The sequence below is a fragment of the Bombus terrestris genome, chromosome 17 (assembly GCF_910591885.1).
Source record: "Bombus terrestris chromosome 17, iyBomTerr1.2, whole genome shotgun sequence".
NCBI lineage: Eukaryota > Metazoa > Arthropoda > Insecta > Hymenoptera > Apidae > Bombus > Bombus terrestris.
In genome coordinates this window covers 2,595,276-2,607,693 of record NC_063285.1, presented here as the reverse complement: position 1 = coordinate 2,607,693, position 12,418 = coordinate 2,595,276, and the positions used below count along the sequence as shown (strand labels likewise).

General features: G+C 46.9%; 1 long non-coding RNA gene across 1 annotated transcript; it reads right to left on the bottom strand.

Moving 5' to 3' along the window:
• Positions 1-494: 494 nt before the first annotated feature.
• LOC125386639 lies at positions 495-4,188 on the bottom strand. Its single transcript, XR_007226984.1, has 2 exons — positions 3,677-4,188; positions 495-3,544 (listed from the first exon to the last, which is right to left on the bottom strand). It is a non-coding gene; the product is annotated as an uncharacterized LOC125386639 (long non-coding RNA).
• Between the last annotated feature and the right edge of the window lie 8,230 nt (positions 4,189-12,418).

Here is a 12,418-nt window from a genome sequence, read left to right as displayed (position 1 = left end):
CACTTCGCCTTCAGGAAGGAACGGATACGAATGCCGAAAGCTCCCGTGGTTTCGTCCTTCAGTGGTTTTTCATTGGACATCTTCATTAGTACTGAGGTAGCTGTTTCTTTGCCACCAAAACGTGCAATAAAAATGACCTTAAACTTTGACCAGGTAACATCTTGAGCAACAGGTACTTGCGAAAGCCATTGTGTTGCAGAACCTTCTAGAGCAAAAAATAACGCACTGCCCCGTAAAGGATTTTCTTCCAAGATCAGATTAACAACCGCGCAACATGCAGCTGGGTCGGAACCCGCGATACCAGGATTAAAGCGCGGAAGCGATAAATTTTTAGTTTCCTCACTCGATTTTTGCACTAGCGTCTGAACTAACTAACGCAAGATGGCTATATGCTGTTGCATAGTTAACTGCCCTGATCCCACTTCTGATGTCAGGTTGCAGTTAGGATTAGGGTTAGGGGTGTTCAATGAACCTTCACTGGAATTAGCCATCGATGCGTTAGAACAAAGGTACAATTTATTAACACAAGTAGAGATATTACAGCGTTGGTAGTTAACCACAACGTCTAGGTACTCGCGACACTAATGACAATGGCCTCAGGTTCGATAACGAATCCGCGGTCAACGGGATGACGAACTTTACTCTTCGTTAGCGTCTAAGTTGTACTCGAGGTTAATGCATGGAGCAATCAGTACGTATAAGACGTACTGACGATACTGTATCCGAGGAAAGTAGGTGTGGGCGTGTCTGAGGACACGGATCTATCGGATTTGTTGATGTTAATTTTGGTTAAGGAAGTGAGGGCAGTAGACACAGTCTCCGATTGGATAATAAGACGGTTGGTGGACCAGGAAGGGTTTCAACCGCCCTCGTGAGAAAGTTGCCAACGGAATATACCAGAAGTGAGGAACACCGACTTTCCGTAGTAAACAATAAACGTAAAAGGAAATCTAAGACAAGAGATACTCGCTTGGTCTGAGGGACCTTAACTATGAAAATTGCAAGACCCCTGGTGAGTACTTAAGACTATTGAGGGTACGCGTCAAGGATGTGCAGACATCTGGGTGCCATCCTGCCCGCGGTGTGTGGCCTGGTCTCTGATGTGAATTGATGTGAATTGACGGTGTCGTCGGCGTAGCACGCCAATGCCGAGTCCGGGGGAAGCACCGCGTCGTACGCGATGTTCCACAGCAACGGACCCAACACAGAATCCTGCAGGACCCCGCGCAGTACACCGCCCTATCTGCCATCCCCCCGCCGCGAACGGTGTAGACGATACTCCGGTCCCGGTGGAACGCCCGGACCACACGCCGCAGGTACGCGGGTACCCAATGAAACTCGAGGGCCCGGCATATCTTGTTCCAGGGGATACTGTTGAAAGCGTTGACCACGTTCAGCGACACGGCCAATGCCACGCAACCACGCTGCTCGACCCCCTTGGCCAAGGAACGGACACGGGCGACAGCGTCGGCCGTAGACCGCCCCCTCCGAAAGCCAAACTAGCTGTCGTGCAGTCCGAGAACACTTCCAGACAAATGCGACTCGAGGCGGGCAGCTACCACTCTCTCCAGTAGCTTGCCAGCCTCGTCCAAAAGGCATACCGGCCGAAAGACGGAAGGCCAGTACGAAGACCATCCCGGCTTCGGCAGCAGGACCATCCGTCCCTCCTTCCACAAGACGGGGAATTCGCCCCGAGACAGGCATCTGTCGAACAGACGTATTAATCTCAGGGCAAGACCCCGGCGACGTCCTTCCACAGGCGGGCTGGGACTCCGTCGGGACCCGGAGCTTTCCGCGCTCCGAGCCTCCCTACAGCCTAGGTCAATTCTTCCTCGGTGACCCTCGATTCCGGGCTCCAACTTCCGGCGGTTGACGCTCCTGCTCTTCCTCATCGGTGAACCTGCCCTCTTCCTCGTTCGCCGCTCCCGGGAACAGAGTGCCGACAACCTCCTCCATGAACCGAAGGTCCATGCTCTCCGTTGCGGAAGGCGCCCATGGACGGAATTTGTTCAATACCATCTTGTAAGGGTGCCCCCAGGGAATCGGAGTCGAGGCTGGTCAGAAGCTCGTCCCAAGCCCGTCTCTTCACCTCGTACAGACGAGCCACCGTGGCTTCGTCCAGCCGCCGTTTACGGTGGGATCTGGTGAACCGGCGCCGAGCGCGGATTCACGCCTCGCGGAGACGAGCGATCTCCTCGGGTCAACAGTACACCAGGAGTTAAGTGTATTGGTTTCTGAAACAAAATGGTTTTGTCGTTTAGTCAGATTTTGTCATTGGATATTGAATAGTTATACTTCCCTAAACATGGTAGCCCAATGATTCCGTCTTCGATAATAGGGAAGTTGTCCGATACTATGTGAAAGATGTGATCCTGTCCAAAAATTCGTTTCGTTACGTATTCGTTCGTTTCGTATTTGTCTCGTCCCATAGAAAATTTTTGTTTAGGTCCTGGATACTGGCGTGTTAGGCTATCTAGATATGCCTTATCAATAGGGGATCGTATGCCGGGCCACGTGGCCCGGCCATGCCGACGTTATATCGACTTCGTAGAATATGCTTGAAAACTTACGAATTAATAAATTTCTCAACTACGATGTGTGCAATCAAAAGTGCAAGGTGTAACGATTATGCTAACATTAGCTTTGGCATATATTCAGTCAAAACAAAGGCTAGGCGAGCTGTGAAAAGTCGAGGTTAGGTTTCTGAAAAAGTCTATAGAGTTCTTGATACAATGTGGTTATAATTTTGACCAGCAATAGTGGCGACGGTCCTTCAGAGCTAAGAAGGAGTGGGAAAGGGTTAATACCAACGTAGAAAGATATTGTGATAGTATACTTTGCTATGTCCGGTGTTCGTAACTCTCTATAGGGACAAATAGGTTTAAAACAAAATTATAAATCAAAGGTGGATGTTATAGATTCTTTATTAAATATGAGATGGTAATCCATGCAATGAGTTTAACTTGTGTCGCATTTAAGAAAGTGATTATGCGAAAAGCAGGGTAGACGCAGGGTATGGCCATTACCGTCACAGAAGGTAGAGTGGTATTAAGTTAAATTAAGTTAGGTAAATATTATGTGTGAGAGCAGAGTGGTTGATTGTTGTGTTAAATCCTCCACCTGGAAGAAAAAGTATTAGTGATAGTTGTATGTATGTGATTCGTGTATGTGATAAGCCCGAAGCAACAAGTTATTAGTGTAATACTTATCTTGTATACTAGCTGTCGGAGCAAGATACGTGCTCTTCATTATAAGTAAAAGCAACTAGTGTCTGAATGTGTTCACGAGCCCTTTGGGTGTAATACAATCAAATGAGGAGACTCTCCATGGGAAAGGGAAAAGTCTGGGATACATAGAAGCGTGTGGTCATATGACGCAACTCAAGGGGAGGAAACATCTGTAGAACTGATCTTGGATAGAACGCCAGATTAATTATAGCACTATAATTATAGTCAATAAACTAAATTCTAGTGCCTTTCTCCTGGCACAAGCGCTCTTGATTGTGTCGTAGCAGGATAGCTTATAAAAATTGCTCGTCGCAAACCTAAAACGAGGAAAAGTTCATAATTGATATATGACAATCTGGATATCTAACATCTGAATTCGATGCCACTTTTGGACATAATTGTTCTTATGATGAGAAGGCAATAGTCCATAATAAGCAAATATTACTTACTAAGGTTTTGTGCCTATAAGGCAAGCTGTCACACGGTTGAGGTTATGCAGTAACCAGGGGCATCGTGCTCATTTTTTCAAATCAATAAAGGCCGATGAACAAACTTATCAACTAGCTGTAGTGCAAGTTAAGACTCTCCTCGACGAATAGTGAAAGTGACTTTGCGAGGTAAATATTTACCCTTCGCGGACAGCGCATCGTCAGCGGGCATGAATCGGTGGGTTTTTCTAACCGAGGAGAAGAAGGAGAGCACAGGTCACGGTGAATTTTTACAAATATTCGGATATTACTGTGAATATTTTATTATTTTTTAAAAAACTCGTAAACCGTAACTGCGATGTGAAACGTGCGGTGATCACCGGGCGCCGCCATTACGCTAGTGACGCGCCGACATTACACTGGTGGCACGTGGCGGGCCGACCGAAGCATAGAGCACACGGTCTCAAGATCGACGACTCGTATCGATGCGGATATCAATGAGTCACGGAGTGCACGATGCATAGAGTCGAACTCGATGGCAAAACCGATTCAATAACGGAGAATAAACGCTTAATTTAAATGTAAATTCTGTAGCTAATATCGAACGTAGATGAAAGAAAATAGATCTGCACACACATAATTGATACGCGCACGGATTAAAAAAAAATAAATTAAGGTTATAAAGTTAGGACTTGATTCGCAAAAGGATAATTACGAATAAAAGTTAGATTTAATTATACCAACAAATTGTTAATAACAATTAGTAAGATTGATCGTAAGGTAATAATTACGAGTTAAAGTTAGAATAATTATAACTAAACAATTACTAAGACCAAAGTTAGATTTAAACCAATAAGTAATTGTTAGTAGCACTACGAGTAAAGTTAGAACTGATAATAACCATCTAATTAGTAAAACTGAAAGTGAGAATGATAAAAATAAAATTAAGGTTATAAAGTTAGATTCGTTAAAATAAATTACGAATTGCTAGTATTATAGTTAGTACCTAATTATTGAGACCAACTAGAATTAAAATTAACTATAAGTATTCGATTGGCGATTTTACGACGACACTGGCAAGTTTATTTGGATACGAATTGTATACATTCGGAAGGATATAGTGTGATTATACGACGACCGGCTACGTCAACGGACATTTCCCTTTTATATAACAAACAATATGGATAAGTTAAATAAGGTAAATAAACTTACTTACGGCTCAGGGGGTTTCGGAGTCTCCAGGCTCCGTCGGTGATTCGAGTAGCGTCCCAGGCTCGACCCGATGGTCACCTAGCGACTGGACGAACGGCGAGGGGAAGGTCGATCCCAAGGCCTCCCCTCGTTCGATAAATACGACCGGGGACCAAGAAACATCCACAGTTGTCAAGGAGGAGAATAGGTGCAAGAAAATCACAAGGAGATACCTGGAATTTGACGAAGATATCGCGGAGATCAACGAAGAAGTCGAGATGCCGATGCAGGCAAGCAAAGAAAAAACACCACCCAGCGAAAAGGCGACCCAAATCGTCAAGGAAGAATTCTTGAAATGCGACAAGATCATTAGATATATGAGAAAGTCATCAGAGGAGGAAAGAGCGTGCAGGCCAACGAGAAGCCTGGCCAGGAGCCAGTCGAAGGCAACGAGGGACGAGGCAGCCAGCACTTCGGAGCTAGACACACCGGCAGATATGTCTGACAGCGGCGGCGAAGCGGCAGTAACAAGAGAATGTCTCAGGAGGAAGGCCATGATGAACAGAGCAACGGCCGAGAACAAAAGCAACGACGAAGACAGTATCGTCATTAAAGTGAGCGAATGGAAGGCGATGACGGAAATCATCAGAGAAGTCTTCCGCGAAATTCAAGGAATAGGTAACAGACTATACCTCACGAGCAAAAAAGATGCCGACATCAAGAAAAGGAGGGACGCTATTAGTAACAAAGCGAACAAGCTCCACTCGATGCTGGACGAGATAAGGCTCAAGAAGAATGCTAGGATGGTCAGAGCCACCAGGCTGACCTTCTCTCCGGGGAGGAGCGATAAGAAGAAAGGGAAAAGGAAGGAGATATCGCCCATCGAAGGGAAAGGATCTACATAAAGATGAAGATGCTCGGAGAGACTTACGAGAGGAACAAGATCCATAAGACCAGGATCGGCGCGGATGACGGCAGCGAGCTGAAGGAGGAACTGGAGGCGATTCACAAGAAAGCCCAAGAGGAGTGGCAGGAGTGGAACAACTACAAAAAGGAGAATGTCACAAGGAAATTAATACCGAATGCGCTGCTATTTACCAAAAAGAAGATGAACATCGATCATCATACCATGCAGCTGTTATAGCTGTCCACTCCTTGTCTTGTCCTACTTTGACAAGGATGGCTTCGGGCCTGTTACGTAGCCTCTTCGGTCTCTCCGGCCTCTTTGGCTTGTCCACTGCCACCCTTTCTGCGTTCGCCTTCCTGTCCATCGTCGGGATGTCCTTTCTTGTTCCTCTTCTTCCGCGGACAGATCCAGTCTTCCTTTCAATCGCTGTCCGTGCAGTCCGTAGTCGCTTTTGCCGAGCTGTTGCCGGCACAGGCTCCTGCGTAGGAGGCCTCCACGGTCGTTGGTCTCTTTCTCTTGGTGTAGCCTTTCCCCTCGACGGGCGATATCTCCTTCCTTTTTCCTTCCTTCTCCTCACTCCTCCCCGGAGGGGTGGTCATCCTGGTGGCCGTGACTATCCTAGCCTTCCTCTTGAGCCTCATCTCGTCCAACGTCGAGTGGAGCTTGATCGCTTTTTTACTGATAGCGTCCCTCCTTTTCTTGATGTCGGTGTCCTTTTTGCTCATGAGGTAGAGTCTGCTACCTATGCATTGGATTTCGCGGAAGACTTCTGTGATGATTTCCGTCATCGCCTTCCATTCGCTCATTTTGATGACGATACTGTCCTCGTCATTGCATTTGGTCTCGGCCGTCGCTCTGTTCGCCATGGCTTTCCTCCTGAGACATTCCCTTGGTGCCGCAGCTTCGCTGCCGCTGTCCGACATTTCCGCCGGTGTGTCTAGCTCCGAGGTGCTGGCTGCTTTGTCCCTCGTTGCCATCGGCTGGCTCCTGGCCAGGCTTTTCGTTGTCTTGCACGCGCCCTCCTCCACTGGGGACTTTCTCATATATCTGGTGATCTTGTCACCTTTCAACATTTTTTTCTTGGCGATTCGGGTCGCCTTTTCGGTGGGTGGTGTCTTTTCCTTGAATGCCTGCATTGGCATCTCGACATCCTCGATGGTTCCCGCGATGTCTTCATCAAATTCGAGGTATCTTCTTGTGGCTTTCTTGCACATCTTTTCCTCTGTGACAACTGCGGGTGTTTCTTGGTCCCCGGTCGTATTTACCGAACGAGGGGTGACCCTGGAATCGACCTTCCCCTCGCCGTTCGTCCAGTCGCTAGGTGACCATCGGGTCGAGCCTGGGACGCTACTCGAATCATCGACGGGACCTGGTGGCTCCGAAACCCCCTGAGCCGTAAGTAAGTTTATTTACCTTATTTAACTTATCCATATTGTTTTTTTTATATAAAAGGGAAATGTCCGTTGACGTAGCCGGTCGTCGTATAATCACACTGTATCCTTCCGAATGTATACAATTCGTATCCAAATAAACTTTCCAGTGTCGTCGTAAAATCGCCAATCGAATACTTATAGTTAATTTTAATTCTAATTGGTCTCTAATTAGGTACCGGCCAGTTGGAGGTGTCTCCTTGTGGCGTTTTCAGAGTTGATATTGTTTCCTCCCTTCTGAGTTTCCCTATGACTGTTCTATATGCGATGCCCCAAGATTCCCTGTTATCTTCTTTGGTAAAGAAATCCTGCCAACTTTGGACTTTTGTTCTTGATATCATCCGCTGATACTCCTTTCGGGTTTCCCTGTATCGCAACTTCTCTTGTTCCCTCGTTGCGAGGTCCTTGACCCCTTGGTATCTTCTTCTCGCCTGGTAGGTGCTCCTTTTTGCTCTGGTGAGTTCGGGCGTCCACCAGGGTACTGACCTGTAGTGCCACTTCTTCTTTTGAATGGCGGCATCGCAGGCTCTTATCAAGGTTACCTGGAGTTGTTCGGCCATTCGCTCGACGTCCTCAGCCCGCTGGAGGGTTATTTCTTTGAGTGTCTCTGTTCTCTCCATGACAGCTCTCTGAAATTCCTCCCAGTTGGCCTTCTGCGTATTGTATCTTCTTTCCTGAAGCTGCGGCATGGTACTTCTCTTCCCGAAATCTAGGAGCGTCTCCAGTATCCTATGGTATGGTATTTTTCCTTCGAAGCTGTATAGTTCTTGTATTAACAGGATATCGTCACCATCAGCATCCATCCTGATGCTGATCTCGTAGGGAACTGTTTTGGATCGCTGAATGTTATGCTGCAGGATCCATATTCCCCCTTTTTTCCCATGTCCTCTTCGGTCTCTGTTTCCTGTTTCACTCATACTGTGTGCGTGAAACAAGTACTTCCAGTGCTTTCTTATACTTCGGGCAGTTCACGCTGGAGGCTGCGTGATCGCCCTTCTTCCCTGCCTTCCTGCAGTTTACGCAGCTGGCGTCTTTGTTTTTGCTTGTGCACTCTTTCGTGCTATGCCCGCTTTCTGCGCAGTGTGCGCAGATTTCGTAGTCGACGCGGCAGTTCTCGTTGGGAAAAACGAATAGTGTGCAAGCCCATTACGAAAGGATATCCGCAGGGATCGGTACTGTGTCCAAGCTTCTGGAACCTTGTACCAGGTATGTTGTTTAGCAGTTCAATGAGGAGGGGGTCTATTATTTTCGCACATACCAGGTATGTAAATATGAAACCGGAATTTTTGTATAGAAAATACACGTTTATTGTATGGAAATGATTAAAAATATTTTATTCGAAGTATCGCCCATCGCTAGCTATACATTTTTCCCACCTGTCTGGCAATTGGTGGATGCCACGCCAAAAAAAACTGTCGCTATTTTGAGGCAAACCAGTCATCGAGCCATTTTCGTACATCTTTGTAAGAAATGACGTGCTGGTCAGAAAGTGCGTGTCCCATCGATGCAAATAAATAGTAATCGGACGGAGCCAAGTCTGGTGAGTAAGCCGCGTGCGAAAGTATTTCCCAACTGAACGCATCAATCGTTTCCTTGACCGGTTTTGCTGTATGCCGGTTTTGTTGTGATGGTGCATTATCATGAAGCAAAATTACTTTGTGTTGCCTTTTTTGATATTCTGGTCGTTTTTCACGCAAAGCTTGATTCAAATCAATTATTTGTTGTCGGTAGCGCTCAGCATTAACCGGTTTCATCAGGTTTTAACAGCTCGTAATAGATCACACCCTTCTAATTCCACCAAACACAGAGCATTATCTTCCGTCCATAGCGATTTGGTCTTGTAGTCGATGTCGGTGATTCGTCTGGAGCTACCCATGATCTTTTACGCTTAGGATTCTCAAAATATATCGAATTTTCATAGCCAGTCACAATTCGGTGGAGAAATGACTTTCTTTTGTATCTGACGAGCAGCATTTCGCAAGTGATTTTTCGGTTTCCCGCTGTCTTTCATTCAGTTCATGTGGAACCCATTTTTCCACCTTCTAGATCTTTCCCATGGCTTTCAAACGTATGGAGACGGCTTCTCGTTTCACGTTTAATTGATCAACGAGTTATTGTTGCGTTTGAGCGTCATTCTCGTCCAACAATGCTTGCAATTCGCTGTCTTGAAACTTTTTCGGTGGTCTTCCACGTTCTTCGTTCCTCACGTCAAAATTGCCACTTCTGAATTTTTTAAACCACTCAAAGCACTGTGATTTACCAAGAGCATGCTCACCGTAAGCTTCGACAAGCATTCGATGCGATTCTGCAGCAGTTTTCTTCAAATGGTAACAGAAAATCAATGCTCTCCGCAAATCGTAGTTTCCAGGCACAAAATTCGACATGTTCAACGCTATCACAAACTATGCTGTTGTATGAAACTTGTATTGTTCTGAGTCGAAAATGTTTGTGAGATGTCAACAAAGACTTTTGGCATCAATGACGCAGTTCAGTGATAACTACATTATCAGCTAGGGCCAACTATAGGCAAATTCCGGTTTCATACTTACAGACCTGATATTCGATGACCTGCTGGCCGAGCTAACGGAAAGCGAGACAGAGTGCGAACCTATCGCGTACGCGGACGACATAATGATGCTGGTCGCCGGTAACGCGAGGAGCGAGCTTCAGGAAAAAGGGCAGGAGGTAGTTACCCGAATCTCTGCCTGGTGCACCAGGAAGAAATTAGCGTTATCGGCACGGAGGACCGAGATGCTGCTTGTCAAAGGCAAACTGGACGCGGAGAGACCACCAATCATTAAGATCAGCAGCAGTAATGTAAGGATGGAACAAGCGATCAAATACCTGGGAGTGCATCTCGAAGGAGGCCTAAAAATCTACAGGCACGTACAAGAAATAACCGGTAAGTGCCAAAAACTTTTCAGCAGCCTCGCGAGAGTGGCCAAGGCAAAATGGGGACACGGACACGCGGCCATGCGTACCCTGTACAAAGGGCTGTACGAGCCGATCGATAACCACATACGCCGCAGCCGGTTGGAGTGATCTGCTGAAGGGGAAAGCGAGGAGTAAGTTGATAAGGTTACAGAGGATGGCGCTTCTCCAAGTTACCAAGGCCTATAGAACAACGTCAACCGAGGCACTACAGGTCATCACTGGAGTCATACTCATCGACCTCCTAGTTGAAACCAGGGCGAGACTCCACAACAAGAAAAAAGGACTCGACGAAGTGCGCGGCGAAAGAACCATCGTCGGAGAGGCGATAGAGAAGTGGCAAGAACGCTGGCGAACAACATCGAAGGGCAGGACGACGTTCGAGTACTTCGACAGTGTCAAGGACAGACATGAGAACCGCTGGGTAAGACCCGACCACTACACGACACAGTTCATTAGCGGCCACGGGGACTTCAACAGCAAACTCAAGTCATTCAGTCTCAGAGAAGTGGACACATGCAAATGCGGCAGAACAGAAACCCTCATCACATCCTAGGGGACTGTCCAATCTTCAACGAAGAAAGGCAAGAATTCCGGAACGCAATAGGAGAACTCGATCTGCGCTGGCCTGAAGAAAAGTGGGATTTCGTAACAAAGGACGTATACCCCCACTTCCGTCAGTTCACAAGGAAAGTACTCCAAGCAAAGGAATAGAAGAGAAGGAGAACCCTACGAGAGATGGGAGGCGCATCGCAGCTAGGACGACCCCCAGAAAGAAGATCGACACAACTGGAGGAGCAAACAGGCCGGCCTCCAAGTCGAAGTCCAAGGCTGGCTCGGCGGGTGCCCGAACAAAGAAGGGAAGAAGAAGAAGAAAGCAACGCAGAGGGACCCACCACAATGACGGCACCTGAAAGCGGAGAGACTAATATCAACAACAACAGCAAAGGCAACAGCAACAGCAACAACGACAACCACAATAACAACGAAGAAGAAGACGGCAATACCCAATAGAAGAGGAGAGGGATTAAGAAGAAGAAGAAAACAGCGAAGAGGAAGAAAACCTGCAAAACAACTCAGGACCCAAGACAGGACAATACACAAAAGTACTGGGAACGGAGATGAGAATTAAGAAGAAGAGGAGAGGACAACCAGTACGAGTCGGAGAGGCGACCTGTGACCGTCAGTGCAGGCGGTACTCATGCAAATGAGTGCAGAGACGGTGCAGGGACAATTGGTTGCAAAGCCAACCTGCTGGGATCGAATTACATGCTGGCAGTTCCGGCCTCTTCGTGGCCCCCGCTGGTAACGGTGCTGTGCGATGCGTGCATCGCTCGGCGCCGGCTAAGCGAGCTGCCACCCGAAAGGGTAGGTTCAATGTGTCCAATGACCCGAAAGGAGAGAGCAGGGTTTTTCCAAGTCGCGCGCCGACCACCTATGCGCGCCGTTCCCCGGGCATTGGACGTCAGAAAGTAGGATATAATTAACATCTGATTGCGAAGCCAGTATGAGTGCTATACTCCAGGAATGGCGTGGTCGGCCCAAATGGTTGATCCCTAACCGCTCAAACTACTTGTCCCTTCAGTGGCGTTGTCGGTGGTGATAGACATTTGGGTTTGTCTGTTTGCATGGGCTGCGCTTGTGATGTTGTCTTTTTCATTAGTTCGAGGGGAGGGGGGTGATTGACCGTACGTCATTGCTCATGTTTCTGGTTTCTGGTGTTGTAGCCAGGGACGTAGGTTGTCTGTTTGGTTTCTTTCTTAACATTTTATTTTCTTTTTTTATGCTTTCCACAATCGTATTTTGAGTTTCTGTTTTTTTCGTTAATATTGATTTTGGATGGCCCTGCAGTTGCGATAAGCTGGGTTCTTGTGATTGTAGGACTTCAAATCTATCTTTTGTTGGTATTACCGTTGGCTGGGAGCTTCTTTTTTGCTTCATGTTTTCGTTTTTTTCACAGTACGCTTCTTGTGTATCGTTTTCTTCTTCGTTTATACTTTCTTGGCTGTTGTACTTTTTATTCCTGCTTACCAGATTTGGTGGCGGGTTGAGTTTCCGCGTCTTTTGTGCGGCAGGTCTTATGCTGCTGCTACTGTCTTTGGTTGTCTTTTGATTTTGTATCTTCCTCTTAACCCCCTGTTTTGTTGGGTTTATGGCGGGTTCCGCCTCCTTGATTTCAATTTCATTCTCTTTCTCTTCTATTTTTTTGTTTTTGCTTTTACCAAGGGTAATAGGAGCACTATTTTACACTGTTTTACTTGACACTGTTATTCTTCGATGAGATCTCGTGGTAGTCTACCTTCA